The sequence below is a fragment of the Oncorhynchus tshawytscha genome, linkage group LG13 (assembly GCF_018296145.1).
Source record: "Oncorhynchus tshawytscha isolate Ot180627B linkage group LG13, Otsh_v2.0, whole genome shotgun sequence".
In the NCBI taxonomy this organism is placed as follows: domain Eukaryota; kingdom Metazoa; phylum Chordata; class Actinopteri; order Salmoniformes; family Salmonidae; genus Oncorhynchus; species Oncorhynchus tshawytscha.
In genome coordinates, this window is record NC_056441.1 from 12,498,585 (window position 1) to 12,516,674 (window position 18,090).

Below are 18,090 nucleotides of genomic sequence, written 5' to 3' on the forward strand. Positions count from 1 at the left end.
ATCTCCTTAACCATGAGGTGCCAGAGGTCAACCTCCGACTTCAGGTTGACCTCAAATGTCTCTTTCCTCAGGGTGGTCTTGATCTTCAGAGAGGGGATCCTCAGCAGCAGGAAGGGAGCCGAGGAGATCTTCACCTCCTGAGGTACAACAGCCAACTGGTTATTCACAATTCACTACCTGTTATTTTAGCAGGGAGTCCCATTGAGACCAAGGTCTCCTTTTCAAGGGAGCCCTGCATCTCAACAACTTAACCAACCACTAGGCAGGTCCCGGGTCAGTTTGTGCTGTATAGCCAATTGCTACGGTTGTAAAGACCACTGATCTGGGACCAGGCTTATTTTGTTCACCTAACGCCACCTTTGATCTGGGACCCATATTTCTAATAGAATACTTGGTAACACTTTGTATAACAGCACATAAAGCCGTGTGAGTGTATCTATTGTGTCTCATGATGCGCCCACAGTGCATTGTAACACTAGCTATAAGCAAGCATAGCATTAGTAGTTATGATAACAGTACATGACATACACTGTGTTAGGGACTAGATCCCATCATTTACATTAGCTGTATAATATAGCATAGATAACCCATCTATAAGCACATCAGACATGACTGTCTATTTTATAGCTTAATGTAGTCACATTGTAATCTCTATCAAAAAAGTTGAGTATCATGAATGATATATGGTATATCACAGAAAGTGTAGTAGGAACGTAGATGCAGATGGTCGTAACTCACCTCAATGTCTCTGAACTTGGTGATCTCCACGCACCCGGCCGCCCTACGGTCAGCAGGAACAGCCGTCTCTGGGTCATGGCGATCTTGCCCACGCCCGTGGCTGGTCTTGACCGAAGAGGACAGCTTGAAGACACACTCGTTAGCCTCCAGGTGCTCCAGGACTGAGGCCGGCAGGGCCACTTCCTGAGCCTCGGCCTCTGTCTCCTTCCAGAAGGTGTAGAACACTCGGAAGAGATCTGGGTCCACCTGTTTTTGCTGGCCTGCAGGGGGCAGTCTGGAGTCAAGCTTCAACAATTCCTGAAACTGCCATTTCTTTATTTACTTCAGCAATTTTGCAACTAATAGAGGGGCAGTTTAAACTTACTGTACTTCACAATGATTTCATAAAGTTGCCTCTGGTGGTATTCTAGGTGTTCCATTCAAAACAAAAGGCAATAGGTGCGCTAGCATGGAACAGAGAAGCTAGCGGGGCTGGGGGAGGAGTCACAGGAACAATAATACACAGCATTGTTTTGGTTGGCTGGTGAAGCAAGTCCATGGTGCGTGGGTTCACAGGGGCAAGAGACTAAACACACACAGTATGACTCCTACTAAACACACACTCCACGTGCACAGTGTGACTCCTACTAAAAACACACACTCCACGCGCACAGTGTGACTCCTACTAAACACACACTCCACGTGCACAGTGTGACTCCTACTAAACACACACTCCACGTGCACAGTGTGACTCCTACTAAACACACACTCCACGTGCACAGTATGACTCCTACTAAACACACACTCCACGTGCACAGTATGACTCCTACTAAATCTGATAGGGTGTGGGGGTATTCAGTGGTGGAAAAGTACCCAACTTTCATGCTTGAGTAAAAGTAAAGATACCTTAATAGAAAACGACTTAAGTAAAAATGAAAGACCCCCAGTAAAATACTACTGGAGTAAAAGTCTAAAAGTATTTGGTTTTACATATACTTAAGTACCAAAAGTAAAAGTAAAAATAATTTCAAATTCCTTATATTATGCAAATCAGACGGCACAATGTTTTCTTGTTTTTTTAACTGACGGATAGCCAGTGGCACACTCCAACACCATTTACAAAATAAGCATGTGTTTAGTGAGTCTGTCAGATCAGAGGCAGTAGGGATGACCAGGGATGTTCTCTTGATAAGTGTGTGAATTGGATATTTTTCCTGTCCTGCTAAGCATTCAAAATGTAATGAGTACTTTTGGGTGTCAGGGAACATGAATGGAGTAAAAAAGTACATAATTGTCTTTAGGAATGTAGCTAAGTAAAAGTTGTCCAAAATAACAAATGGTTGTCCATAATAATTACTTTACACCACTGGTAAGATTGAGGGAAATTAAGCAGATTCAATTGACAGATGAATTAGCGTGGCCATTCACTACAGGTATTAAAAGGTATTAACACATTAATCACAGGGACCAGAGTGATTACGGAGTAGAGGCTAAGAATTATCAACTGGAGTAGGTTCATGATGAGTCCCACACAACAAGGGGGTTACTGTAAAAATCAAGACAGACATTAAAACACATACCTTGGTGAAGACACCTCCACCAAGAAAGAGACAACCTCTCTCCTTTATCATTTCTCATCTTTAAGTCTGTGTGACTTCCTTACCCACAGTGAGAGCCTCAAACAGCCGGTGAATGGTCCCCTGGTCCTTAACAATCCCAGACTCCTGCACGTGCCTCACAAAGTCCTCCAACTGCATGTGCTTTTTCGGCAGCTGGAACCGCTTGACAGCTTCATCGTCATGGCACGTCCGCTCCCTCTCGTGGTCCTTCTTCACCCGACTAATCAGGCGTTTGATCTCGGTTCGGCGGTTAGCTTGTGCCCGTTCCCCATCCTGTAGAGAGTCCACAGGCGTTAACCAGCTCGCCAGGGAAGATGTCCGTGTGTCCGTCTTGTAAAGGTTCTGAAAGTCTTCCAGTGCGTCCAGACGTTTACCGGCCACTGTGTTGACAAAGCCCCGGAGGTAGTGATAGCAGGCCAGGAGAGGAGTCCTCGAAGGCCACCCGCTGATGGCCTTGTCCAGGAGGTGATCATCTCCTGGTAGTAATTCTGGCGTAGTGGTAGGCCAGCGGTGGAGGGAGCCTGTGCTTGAAGCATCTCACTGGCTTCTGGGGAGACTTCAGACCTATTAGGGTTCGATCACAAAAGTTTCAAGAACTGTGAACAGCATTTTGTTTAGAGGAAACCTTAAAGCAGTTGGCCAATCGTCCTTGGTTGGTTCTTATAAGGTGGCAACTCAATAGTAGTGGTCAACTACAACAGGGTTTCTCAACTTAGGTTCTGGGGAATACCCCATGTGTGCAGGTCTTCACCGCAACCACTAAACACTCATCCTAAAACCACTCAATGTTCAGAAATCACAAAAGTTAACTATTAGCGTCGACAAGTGCCGCTGTCCACCTGAACCTACCGCTGTCCACCTGAACCTACAACCTACCGCTGTCCACCTGAACCTACCACTGTCCACCTGAACCTACCACTGTCCACCTGAACCTACCACTGTCCACCTGAACCTACCGCTGTCACTGTACCGCTGTCCACCTGAACCTCCACCTTAAAACTCACCTGCTGTCCACCTGAACCTACAAACTACCGCTGTCCAACTGAACCTACAAACTACCGCTGTCCAACTGAACCTACAAACTACCGCTGTCCAACTGAACCTACAAACTACCGCTGTCCAACTGAACCTACAAACTACTGCTGTCCACCTGAACCTACAAACTACCGCTGTCCACCTGAACCTACAAACTACCGCTGTCCTACCACTGTCCACCTAAACCTACAAACTACCCTCTGTCCACCTACCGCTGTCCACCTGAACCTACAAACTACCGCTGTCCACCTACCGCTGTCCACCTGTATCTTCTTGAGGAGTTCTGCATGAGGGGTCCAGGGCGCGCCCACCATCCCCCAGGTTGGGCAGACTGGCCCCCAGCCTCTTGCTGAGCCGGCTCTCTGGGCTGGTGTATTTACGGCCATCTCCTGCATGGTGGGGCGCATGAGACTCCGTCATGGACTTCAGCCTGGGGAAGAGGACAGAGGTGTAGGGAGAAGTTTTCCCCTAGTTGCTGATCTTTGGTCAGTTTAACATTTCCCCCATTAATGGTTAAGGTTAGGATTAGGGGATGGGAAGCTGATCCTAGATCTGTACCAAGGGGAAAGTTCACCTTGGATTTAGGATAGACATCAGGGGAAAGGCTGTGCTTATACCAGGAAGGGACCAACTTGGGATATGTGTATGAAGCTACAGCAGTGTTTCCATTCCTGGTCCTCAGTACCCAAACGGGTGCCCTTTTCTTTTTTTGCCTGCAGCACTTAACACCCCTGATTCTAGTTAAAGGATTGCTGATGAAACCAAATTAAAATCCTACTGAAACCCATTGCATTTGCAATACAGGTCAAAATAAGCTTTACTAGTTTAAAGGTAAATATTTGTTAAACTCTTATCTTTCTTTCTCACCTGTACGTTTCTGTCCGAGTGCTCAGCTCCATGCGTGTGAACGCGTCCATCTTCCTGTTCCAGACGATCCCGTAGGAACGAGGTGGAAGATGTGTGTGTCCCAACACCTGCAAAGAAGACAAAATACAATACGTTCACGATCAATTGGATCACATGCTGGACAGGAAAAAAGGTGTGTAAAAGTTAAATATGTCCTAAATATTGTAGGTTGAAAGAGATGTAGGTGTTACTGAACAGGCTCTAGTTGTACCTTCTTGAAAAATGGCTGGTCTGCTGGTTCTCTAGACCTGAAGAACTCTTCACTGTTGAAGACTCTGTGCTCATAGTTGAGGTGATGGTGGACTTCTCTGTGGTGGTGGTTGGTGGGGGTGAGGTTGAGAGTAATAGTCATTGGATTAAGCTTGCCTGTCCTGATATTGAACAGAAAGTGAAGTTGTATTGGTTGTCATAAAGCAGGATTTTTGATTCACGCTTCAAAGTTTATTCACCGTGGGCCCAGGATACAACTGGTGTAAAACAGTGCAGTGAAATTCTTACCGAGAGCTCTTTCCCAACAGTACAGTGATAATAATGTAGACAATAATAGAAAATATATATATATATATATATATATATATATATATATATATATATATATATATATATATATATATATATATATATATATATATATATATTTTTTTACAATTTAATAGGATAACTAACAGCATTGTTCACATTTCTAAATAAATCCATATCCATTTGATAAATCTCCAAGCTTGCTTATATGAGAAATAGGCATATTTTGGTCCAACCCAATACGTATTAACTAGATACTGTATGCTCAGTTTGAGCCTCAACTATCATAGTAACATAAATAAATATCAATTAGATTATAATATTATAACAACTATGTGATATTATAATACTCATGTACATGTTTTGTCATAGTGAACGACAGTAAACTAAAACACAGTATAGCTAGCTGTCATATGATTAGATGTTAATTTCGGTTAGCCCAGAACTCAAAATGCAGCATAATTTGGTCAGATGCTCAGTAACCATCTATGTTTGCGTAGTCTGTCCACAAGAGATTGGTTTCATGCTGACCTGAAGATGTTGACGATGAGTTCCAGAGTGATGTTCTGGATGTGTGTTAAGTTTCCTCTGCCACTGCCTCCCTCTGGGCCCTCTGGTCGTGACGTCTGTACTGGACCCCAGGTGACACCGTCCCAGGTCATGAGTGCATCTGGAGACCCTCCGCCCTGCACACACACACACGTAAGAAAAATATTCAGAAAACATGTGGAACTCATATTTGCATAAAACCCCCTTCCCCTATTTATATCAATCCATGTAGTTTGCAGAGCAGATGGACAGTAGCAATATGATCACATAGGACCTTAAACTAACTGGCTGTGTTTAAACTGTGGCCAATTCTGATCTTTAACCCAATATTGGAAAATCACCTGATCCGTTGGTCAAAGACCCAATGTGTGTGTGTAAGCGTAGCAATCGAGTGTCTTGTCGTCAGGTCATATTCATTAGACACCAAACGTAAGAAAATAGAATGAAACAGGAGGGACAGTCCAGACATCCCAGCCGAAATCTTCATTCCATTTTCCGTTGAAAAACATTTTGCTACGTCGTGCCTAATGAACATGTCCCAGATCCTTTCCTGTCCTACCGTGTTAGAAAACACTCTCTGGCCGCCAGCGGGACGTCCGGCAGGTCAACCCCGTCGGACGAGGAAGACGACACGATGCCATCATCAATGTTAACCAGAATCAGATCATCTGTTTCCTGTGAGGAGAGGGGACAGTAAAACAACACTCTGTCTCTCTTAGAGAACACACTGTAATGGAGGAGAACAAGTCAAGAAGGTCAGCTCTGTCTCTCTTAGAGAACACACTGTAATGGAGGAGAACAAGTCAGGAAGGTCAGCTCTGTCTCTCTTAGAGAACACACTGTAATGGAGGAGAACAGGAAGGTCAGTCTCTCTTAGAGAACACACTGTAATGGAGGAGGAGAACAAGTTCAGCTCTGTCTCTCTTAGAGACACACTGTAATGGAGGAGAACAAGTCAGGAAGGTCAGCTCTGTCTCTCTTAGAACACACTGTAATGGAGGAGAACAAGTTAGAAAGGTCAGCTCAAATGAACTGGACATTCTGTTAACTTCTGTCCTGTATGTCAGTTAGGACATTGAACCACATGATCCTTTATACTATGTAAAAATAAGTAGAACATGCTGATAAATGATAAAGACTGACAAATCAGTTTATTAAAATGATAAATAAATCAGTGATACGAGGAACATTGTCAGACAGTGCTGGTGCTATTCTTATCGTGGATACCTCCTGTAGGGGTTCAGGTAACAGCCAATGAGAAGAAGTTCATTGTCCATTAAAACCGAAATATGTCTTTATACAATCAACCCCCAAAACACACACAAACCCAGCAATGCAGCACTCCTGGAGCAATTACAGATGGACAAGTGCCTCGCTCAAGGGCACATTGGCAGGCGATGGTACCCAGCATGATCACAGCAACCTTCCGGTTGCCCGGCTGACTCTGGGATTCAAACCAGCAGCTACTCTAACAACTAGGCTATCTTCCGCCCCAGGAAGAGGTCACTATCACTATAACGGTCACTACCTGATCATGCTACAGTATTCTATTCTAGCATGGCCATGTACGCTAGTGATATCCATCCTTACCGCGGCCACCTCTTCATAATGGTGCAGATGACAGCCCATGGGGTGGCGGTGGGCGCCATGAAGTCCAGCATCTGGCTTGAGAGGACGGGGACGAAGGGGTGCTGCCACACCAGGGGGTGGATGAAGAACATCAGGCTCTCTGCCAGCAGGGTGAGCCGGGCCCAGTCACAGGAAAACATTACTACCCTCTGCTCTGTCAGCAGGCTGGTAATGATCTGATGAGATTCAGACAGACAGACGGTAACGTTGATATCAGTCCTGGCTTCAAATACATGTGTATTTTATTATTTAAATACTTATTTTCGGTGTATTTAAGTATTTTCTAATAATGGGGCCCAAATCAACTATTGAAAGGATTTTGTAATTATTTCCTTTTATTTTTTCCATTTATAGGCCTACTATTTGAACATTTTTTCCAAATACATTATTTTAAATGCCAAAACAAACCTGGGATTATTTAAGCATTTGTATTAATACTGTGTATTTAAGTATTTCCAAATATATTCCAATATTCAACTACCTGTGTTTAAAAAAATAAAAAAAATCTAAATAATTACTTCCAAATGACTTTGAAAGTAATTGAAATATCCTAAATTATATTTGAACCCAGGTCTGATTGATATAGACATGTCTTTTACCATTCCAAACAGACGAACAGAAACATACTGTACATTTGCACATTATCACATTCCCACAGTCTTTTAGTCTCTTTAATTGCATTGAAAGAAAATATAATGTAGTGGGTTAGGCAGTATAATCTGGCTGTCTGTCCTCACTTGGAGGAGCTGTCGGGGTCTAAAGCACAGGAAAGGCAGATGGAGGTCGAGGTCAACAGCTGGCCGGTCCTTATCCTCCCGGGAGGAAGCCCAATCTGGAGAGGCCTCAGACTAAACACCTGGGACAGAACAGGTAGAGGAACACAGATAGTTAAATTACACTATTTTAATGTTAGTCACTTAACAATACAACACACTACATAAACATACACTAGACTGGGTAGAGCAGAGATTGGCAAAATGCCCATGATTGGTTTTACAGTTCATCCTTAACATGATCTCTACTGTTAAATAATGCCAGTAAATCATAGAGGGAGACAAATGGCTCACCACATGCAGTTGTCCAGGTGGAGGTATGGGCACCAGCGCCAGCTTGGCTGAAAACTCCTTCACCCTCTCTCAAAGTCCCCCATCCAGCTGGGCTTGAGCTGGGACAAGAGACTGAGCACACACCCGTTAGATGGACACCATGCAGTCAAAACACAACAAACAGGTCAATAGGTGTCTAAGATGAACTGAACTGATCCCTTTATAACAACGGCCCACATCTGGCCGTATTTACTGTGATAACCTGTCGTCTACTGTTTTGTATTCTCATTCGGTATTTACTTAAAACACGAAAACCTAGAGGAATGAGAGGATGGTAAGAGGATGGTGAATTGTTCTCACCATGACAGGCAGTCCCTGAGAGCGTTGTAGTAAGGGTATTTAGAGATGACACAGATGCCGTACGCCGTGTAGAGACGGGACGACTTGGAGGACAACCGGTAGCCATTTTGGTGCCCACCATCCTGAGAGAACTGGGACCCAAGCAGACAACCAATCAGAGAGCAATGTTTTACATAGTGACCAATGACCTGATGTGAACAGTAATTGAAATGACTGTTCATGTGGATGTAGACTGTATTTATATTTCATGTGTCCTTCTACATTCCCATAGCAGCAAATGTAAAAGTCTACAAATGTATTTAAAAAGAACATGGACCTAAAAAGGGCCAATGTTCACAATAAATATTTGTTTTGCTGATGAACATGCTTATGTCCATCCGTCTTCAAATTATAAACCACTCTTTATTGAAGAAGGTAAAGCATTCCAGTGGGCATGGATAAAGCTCAGCCGGTAAGCCATCCCACCTGTATAGGCCTGTAGTACTGCACCACTACAGCATGTGTCCTGTTCCCGAAGACATCAGTAAACACCAGGTAATGGTACGAGTCTTCTCTCTGCTCACTGGCTATCTGAAGACCCCCTGGCCAATGGAAGAAAGCAGACACAAGACCTCATATAACAGGAATTATAAACTGGGTGGTTCAAGCCCTGAATGCTGATTGGCCGAGTGCCGTGTTATATCAGACCGTATACCACGGGTATGACAAAACATTTGTTTTTACTGCTCTAATTACATTGGTAACCAGTTTATAAAATCAATAAGGCACCTCTGGGGTTTGTGGTATATGGCCAATATACCACAGCTAAGGGCTGTGTCCAGGCACTCCGCGTTGCGTTGTGCTTAAGAACAACCCCTGGCAGTGGTATATTGGCCATATACCACACCCCTCATGCCTTATTGCTTAATCGCACGACACATCCACCTTTGGTGATGAAGATGACAAATCTGGAGTTATGAACATACTCCTTTGAGCATTAATATATAGTGCTATGGTGTAGTGTGTGTGTGGCTAGCCGAAATCACCACGCTGTGTCACCTGGGAAGCAGAGCTGAGGCAGGGCGATGAGGTCCAGGTCCTTGGGGACACTGATGTCCTCTGTGGTGCCACCCCATCCATCGCTACCCTTGGCTGCTTCTCCATTAGCCGTACCAGGCCTCCCCCTCTTCTTCTTGATGAAGGAGCGCCTCCTCTGGATCCTGGTGAAGGCCGGGGCGTGACCCTGACCCTTGGTCTCGCTACTCACACTCTCTTTGGTCACAAAGGGTGGGGCGTGCACCTGCAGTACCTCCGTCTCCAACAGGGGGAGCTCTTTGATTTGACCCTGCTGGTGTGACTGGTAGGAAGAGGAAACATTACATGATATCATATACAGGCCCACATGTGATGCGTATGACTATGTGTCATATGATTGATACGATGTGGTGGAAGCCTAAGCCCACGAAAATCAATGTGTAGCAAAACCATACAGTGTAGTGAATCTGCACATTTCTGACATGATTTACTAAAGCTGGAAAGAGAGCAGGCAATGGGTTATTTTTATTTATTTATTTTCTATTTTACCTTTATTTAACCACGGCAAGTCAGTTAAGAACAAATTCTTATTTTCAATGACGGAACAGTGGGTTAACTGCCTGTTCAGGGGCAGAACGACAGATTTGTACCTTGTCAGCTCGTGGGTTTGAACTTGCAACCTTCCGGTTACTAGTCCAACGCTCTAACCACTAGGCTACCCTGCCGCTCCAAAACATATGCACGATTTGGAATCCGATCGCAGATCTGACAAGCAGAGAAGTAGGGGAAGATTTCATACCATAGAAACATTTTCTCTAACTTGTTGCGTTAGTGGTCAAAAGGGCAGTTGTTTGGGAGAAGTTGGTAAGAACACGATTGAGTCAGCAGTACCTACCTGATAGAGTTCCCTGAGTGTACTGCTGACTGCTCCAACCACCACACAAGCCTCCAGTAGTCCAGAGGGAACATCTGCCATCAGAGCCTAGACGACAGCAGAGCCAGCCGGACACCACTGACACACACACACGGCCATTGTCTTCTTTTCTGAGTCCAACAGGTGGCGTCACTCCTACGCAAAACTCCTCCTGTACGACGTTAGTTCAAACAAATGTGGAATGAGTCGCACTGTCTGACGTAAGACAAATGGGGTTTGTCTACAGTCCATAGATCCAGAATAGAGTCAGAATGATAAGTCTCCTGCTTCTCCTCCTCTACCACTTTCTTCACTTCCACAGGACCCGTCTAGATCAGAATCACCTAGAGGAAAAGCCCATCTCAGTAGAATCATCTGAAACATGGCCTCAGGTCTAGGGAACGACAGATACAGACAGTCAGTTAGGTTAGTCATTCTATAAGTCACTAAGGCCTGATAGAAGTCAGCATACATACCCTATAAACTAAGATCCTGCATGCCGGCCTGGTAATCATGAAAAACCCATCGTCGTCCCACCAGATGTTGGGGCCTGATCACTCAGGCAGCTAACCAGCAACCGATCATTAACATGTTTAACATGAATCCCAAGCCCAGGGGAGGAAATCAAGTATCCGAAGTTACCGTAACTTATCTAAGTGAATCGTCAGGTTGACTTAGTTTTATTTTTTTGTCAACTGTAAAGCAGAAAGGTACGATTTGAACCTCATATAAACCACGTACAACATGTTGTCTCCATAACGTATTACTTTGCCTGCATACTTTCCTGTTGTTGGCGATGGTAAAAAACAACAACTAATCAAGCAGAGATGGGGCTTTACTGATGTAGGTTCCAGAAAGGAGCTGGTATGGGAGTGAAGATTTCTACAGCGATAAGAGCTTACTCAGAGTCTATTCACAGTCTATTCTCAGAACAAGAATAGACTGATGAGTTTCAGAAGAAAGCTCTTTGTTTCTGGCCCTTTTGAGCCTGTAAACCAACCCAGAAAGGCTGATGCTCCAGATACTCAACTAGTCTAAAGAAGGCCAGTTTTATTGCTTCTTTAAATCAGGACAACAGTTTTCAGCTGTGCTAAAATAATTGCAAAAGGGTTTTCTAATGATCAATTAACCTTTTAAAATTATAAACTTGGATTAGCTAACACAGGAGTGATGATTGCTGATAACGGGCCTCTGTACGCCTATGTAGATATTCAGTCAAAAAAAATCTGCAGTTTCCAGGTACAATAGTCATTTACAACATTAACAATGTCTACACTGTATTTCTGATTAATTTGATGTTGTTTTATTGGAGAAAAAAAAGTGCTTTTCTTTCAGAAACAAGGACATTTCTACATTTGAACGGTAGTGTATATAAAAACGTATAACTAAAATATCATCTTTGCATAAGTATTTGTTTAGGCAAACCTAAATTAGTTCAGGAGTAAAATTTGACTTAACAAATCACATAATAAGTTACATGGACTCACTGTGTGAAATAATCGTTTTTTTAAATGATGAACCCATCCTCTGTACCCCATAACATCTGTAAGGTTTCAGTCAAGTACTGAATGTCAAGCACAGATTCAACTACAAAGACCTGGGAGCTTTTCGAAAGCCTCATAAAGAAGGGCAGTGATTGGTAGATGGGTAATAATAACAAATCAGACATTGAATCTCTCTTTAAGTATGGTTAAGTTAATAATTATGCTGTGGATTATGTATTAAACCAACCAGACAACAAAGATACAGTCGTCTTCCTGAACTGAGGGGCAGGACAGGAAGGAAACTGCTCAGGGATATTACCATGAGGCCATTGGTGATTTTAAAACATTGTAGTGACTTCACAATAATAACATAAATGACAGACTGAAAAGAAGAATACAAATATGCATCTTGTATACAACAGGGCACTAACGTAATACTGCAAAAAAAACAAAGCAAAGATATACACTTTTTGGCCTAGATGCAAAGCCTTATGTTTGGGGCAAATCCAACACAACACATCAACGAGTAACTGACTCCTTATTTCCAAGAATGGTGGTGGCTGCATCATGATATGGGTATGCTTGAAAAATCCGCAAATACAGTGGAGTTTTCAGGATGAAAAGAAATGGGATTTAGCTAAGCATAGGCAAAATCCTAGAGGAAACCTGAATCAGTCTGCTTAACACCAGAGACTGGAAGAGGAATTCACTTTTCAGCAGAACAATAACCTACAACACAAGGCCAAATCTACATTGGAGTTGCACATCAAGAACACAGTGAATGTTCCTGAGTGACCAAGTTGACTTAAATCGGCTTTAAAATATATGGCAAGACTTGAAAATGGCTGTCTAGACATGATCCCCAACATCTTGACAGAGAATTGAGCAAATCATAAATGGGCAAATATTGCACAAATCTGGGTGTGCAAAGCCCTTATAGACTCCCCAAGAAGACTCACAGCTGTAATCGATGGCGTTTCCAACATGTATTGACTCCGGGAGCTGAATACTTACGCAACGATTATATTTCAGCATATTTCATTTGTATTCATCTTTAAAATATGTTAGAATATTTCTTCCACTTTAACAGAGTATTCATTTGGTGTAGATTGTTGACGAAAAAAATGACAATTAAATACATTTTAATCTCACTTTGTAACACAATAACATGTAAAGAAATCCAAACATACTTCCGGAAGTTACCATGAATTACTTAGTGAGATTTATTTGCTTTGTTGACACAGTTTAGAAATCATCCTGTCATAACTGCCATTTTGTCTGCATGCAGTGCTCATAGTCTTTATTTACCATGTAAATAATCATATTCCTAATACTACATATGACCTATTTGGTCAAAAAGTTTAACTCAAAAGATAAAAACACAAGACACAACAAAGAGGCCTAGAGTAAGTAGGATTGTGTGATTCATAAAGGCCAAGCAGTTTGTTTTTCTCCCCAAAAGGCACATCCATTTCTTATCAGTGTAGCTGCAGTGGTGCTTACAGCAGGTCTATGAAATCCCTGCCCAACATTTTGGACCAGTGAGTAGCCCAACCTTGTGTAATGGAAAACACTAGGAGTAATGTTATTCTCTCTCAAAATCCACAGTTGGGGGGGGACTAATAGTTCTGCCTGTACACAACTATTCAAGGTGCAGTTCAGAATAGCAATCCATCCGAATGTTACAGTAACTCCACAACAATGGCAGAGTGAACAGAATACAAATATAGAAATATTCCAAAACATGCATCTTGAATACATAGAGAGGATGTTGAAAAGACACGTGCACTGTTACTACACTACATGACACCAACGATGGGTTTTAAAATGTGATTTTCCAGAAATAAACGAGTCGATGAAACCACAGACATCTAGTATGTACTCTGCTCTGGCAGAACCCGGTCCTCCGGGTCATTCTAGTTCTAAATCTCAGGTACGTCGCAAGTCTGTGCCTCATGGATCTTATTGATAGGGTGCCATTTATAGTCTAACGACAGGTATACTGATCTTTGTCCTAATCTATAAACGCATGTTGACTTCTCATTTAAACTACAGAACACAAAAGAGGAAAAGTGATGACAGTATAGGTAGGGGACAGCGTCAGCTGTATTCAGTTTTGACACGGTCTTGACACTTTAAATGGCATTGTTGTGACAAGAAGGTTTGCATCTTAAATTTTAAAAAAGTGGTCAGATTGTTTTAAACCTGACATATAGCTAGCTCTCTTATGACACTTTTAGAAAATACAAGACATCACCAACCTCTATTCAATCGGCTATTTTCCATCAGGTACCTTCGTTGGTGAAATAATGAAGGCGTCAAATGTAACTTTATTGTCGATAAAGCGCACACGAAGCTCCACACAGTACGCGGCTGACCTGACCCAAACACTCCACTCACCGGATAAGACCAGAGAAGTGGAGCAAATGCCACATTTCAACCGTTGTCGGCTCCATACAACTTCCTGGTAAAAAGGCGGCTCATAGCCTACACAGATTCAAATTAGATTCAGGACTAAAAAGAATCAGACGCAGATAACTCCTTAAAACCATATTAGTTCAACTGTATTGCGATTCAATTAAGATTTATATTGTCGCCTACAACTACAATCATGTTACAAATAAAACGATTATAAATGTATAGTACTGCTGGTTACAATATGTAGTTAAATGCTGCCATCCAGCGGCTGAGAGAAACATCCATGAAACGCAGAACCCTTTCCAGGGGTGAGAAATGTAACGCGAGAAGAACACCACGAGGTGGGAACATTGTATAAGAGACTGTTGTCAACATTCCCAGACGAGTGGCCCTTTTTGTGCACAAGGTCTCATTTGTGCATTATGTTTAGATCATGTCCAAGACACAGTGGGAGTATGGTACTTAAGTAAAATACTTAAAAGTACTAATTAAGTATTTTTGGGGGGGTATCTGTACTTAACTTTATTTTTTTTATATTTTTTTGACCACTTTTGCTTCACTACATTCCTAAAGAAAATTCTGTACTTTTTACTCCATACATTTTCCTGACACTCAAAAGTACAAGGCAAGGCTCTCCAGAGGGTAGTGAGGTCTGCACAACGCATCACCGGGGGCAAACTACCTGCCCTCCAGGACACCTACACCACCCGATGCTACAGGAAGGCCATAAAGATCATCAAGGACATCAACCACCCGAGCCACTGCCTGTTCACCCCGCTGTCATCCAGAAGGCGAGGTCAGTACAGGTGCATCAAAGCTGGGACCGAGAGACTGAAAAACAGCTTCTATCTCAAGGCCATCAGACTGTTAAACAGCCACCACTAACATTGAGTGGCTACTGCCAACACACTGTCAATGACACTGACTCTACTCCAGCCACTTTAATAATGGGAATTGATGGGAAATGATGTAAAATATATCACTAGCCACTTTAAACAATGCTACCTTATATAATGTTACTTACCCTACATTATTCATCTCATATGCATACGTATATACTGTACTCTATATCATCGACTGCATCCTTATGTAATACATGTATCACTAGCCACTTTAACTATGCCACTTGGTTTACATACTCATCTCATATGTATATACTGTACTCGATATCATCTACTGTATCTTGCCTATGCTGCTCTGTACCATCACTCATTCATATATCCTTATGTACATATTCTTTATCCCCTTACACTGTGTATAAGACAGTAGTTTTTTGGAATTGTTAGTTAGATTACTTGTTCGTTATTACTGCATTGTCGGAACTAGAAGCACAAGCATTTCGCTACACTCGCATTAACATCTGCTAACCATGTGTATGTGACAAATAAAATTTGATTTGATTTGATTTGATTTACATTTTGAATGCTTAGCAGGACAGGAAAATGGTCTAATTCACACACTTATCAAGAGAACATCCCTGGTCATCTCTACTGCCTCTGATCTGGCGGACTCACTAAACAGAGAACATCCTGGTCATCCCTACTGCCTCTGATCTGGAGGACTCACTAAACAGAGAACATCCCTGGTCATCCCTACTGCCTCTGATCTGATTGACTCACTAAACAGAGAACATCCTGGTCATCCCTACTGTCTGTGATCTGACTGACTCACTTAACACAGAACATCCTGGTCATCCCTTCTGTCTGTGATCTGACTGACTCACTAAACAGAGAACATCCATGGTCATCCCTACTGCCTCTGATCTGACTGACTCACTAAACAGAGAACATCCCTGGTCATCCCTACTGCCTCTGACTTGGAGGACTCACTAAACAGAGAACATCCCTGGTCATCCCTACTGCCTCTGATCTGGAGGACTCACTAAACAGAGCACATCCCTGGTCATCCCTACTGTCTGTGATCTGACTGACTCACTAAACAGAGAACATCCCTGGTCATCCCTACTGCCTCTGATCTGGAGGACTCACTAAACAGAGAATATCCCTGGTCATCCCTACTGCCTCTGATCTGACTGACTCACTAAACAGAGAACATCCTGGTCATCCCTACTGTCTTTGTTCTGACTGACTCACTAAACAGAGAACATCCCTGGTCATCCCTACTGCCTCTGATCTGACTGACTCACTAAACAGAGAACATCCCTGGTCATCCCTACTGCCTCTGATCTGACTGACTCACTAAACAGAGAACATCCCTGGTCATCCCTACTGCCTCTGATCTGGTAGACTCACTAAACACATGCTTCATTTGTAAATGATGTCTGAGTGTTGGAGTGTGCCCCTGGCTATCTGTAAAATAAATAAAACAAGAAAATGGTGCCGTCTGGTTTGCTTAATATAAGGAATTTGAAATGATTTATACTTTTACCTTTGATACTTAAGTATATCTAAAACAAATACTTTTAGACCTTTACTCTAGTATTTTACTGGGAGACTTTCACTTTGACATGAGTCATTTTCTACGAAGGTATCTTTACTTTTACTCAAGTATGACAACTGAGTACTTTTTCCACCACTGGCAAGACATAGTATTGCAGTCTGGTAGATTTCCAGTCATTTAAATGAATCAAATACCCCCCTTGGTTTATAAATAGTATATGACTTATGTAGCTTAGGCCAGCAACTGTTTCACCTTATCATAAACAGGATCTTACAGAGTGTGGCTTTAACTGAAAGAGGAAGCTGTGGTTAGCTCAGGGCAGATGACCTGTGGTTTGACCCGAGGTGGAATGTGATGTGTGATATGGTGTGAAGGTGTAGTTATTCCCACTCCAGTTTATTATTCATTTTATAACCCTGATAAGTCATCATTAAAGTTTGGCGCTTAATGCACTGATAGCCTTCGTGTCTTCTTCGTCTACCAAGATCTTCGGACTGTACACTGGTTTTCCTCATATTGACCTAAAAACAAACCACCCTCTAATACTTTATATTACACATGTAGAGTATTTCATAGATGATGGCAGTTTATTAACATAGTTACATAGCTAATATTTTGTTTTCAAAAGGTAATATATGAGTGCAATACAACAATAAAGCGACAGAAGCCCTTGAGTTTTTTTTTTTTTAAAGGTGCATTCAATACAGTGTTCTTCCATGGTTCTACATATGCAGTCTCAAGCATATTTACACAACGTATATACAGTCCTTATAGAAAAACAGCTAATACAAATAATCTGCTTTTTATAGCAGCAAAATTAACTCAAATAGTATTTACACTGACTGCAAATACTGTTTTTCCCATTCTTTAAGTAATATCAGTGATAAATTCATTACATAAAATACTATATGCAACTCTCATTGTCCTAAAATAAAATGACCTTATAAAAGTATTTTTAAAATAATCAAGAGATTAATGATAGCATTCTCCTATCAAAAGAAAAGAGGGAAATTAAATGAGTTTAATTATCAAATTGAATTATACTTATTCAAAAAACACATTTCTGTCTGAAAAGTTAACAAATGAAATATTGGTATTGCAGTGTGACCTCAATCTTATAAAATAAAGTGAATTGAGAACCAGATGACGCGCTCACACACGTGTTTCAAACACATTCCAGTCCTCCGATTACTGTAACATACCTCTTGCATTTGTTACTGTAAATATATATCTGTATTTATATATGTTATATTTAAATAAAGTGAAAGCATCCATTTAACATGAAAAGAGCTATATATATATAAAACATATCCAGTACTTTTTCTTTTGCAAGATTCTTCTTCTTTTCTTCAAACTTTGTATGTGCAAGTTCTGTGCAGACCCTCTACCCATCACAAAAATATTTTACATTCATGACTTTAACATTGTCACCTGATGGAATCAAGGAAACGCAAACTCCCAGCAGGCCTTTCAACATAGGC

At 41.9% G+C, this 18,090-nt stretch overlaps 1 long non-coding RNA gene across 1 annotated transcript; it reads right to left on the bottom strand.

The window, feature by feature from the left end:
- Nucleotides 1-5,449: 5,449 nt before the first annotated feature.
- LOC121839038 lies at nt 5,450-7,000 on the bottom strand. The gene is made up of 3 exons (XR_006078559.1): nt 6,936-7,000; nt 5,905-6,020; nt 5,450-5,482 (listed from the first exon to the last, which is right to left on the bottom strand). It is a non-coding gene; the product is annotated as an uncharacterized LOC121839038 (long non-coding RNA).
- Nucleotides 7,001-18,090: the final 11,090 nt, after the last annotated feature.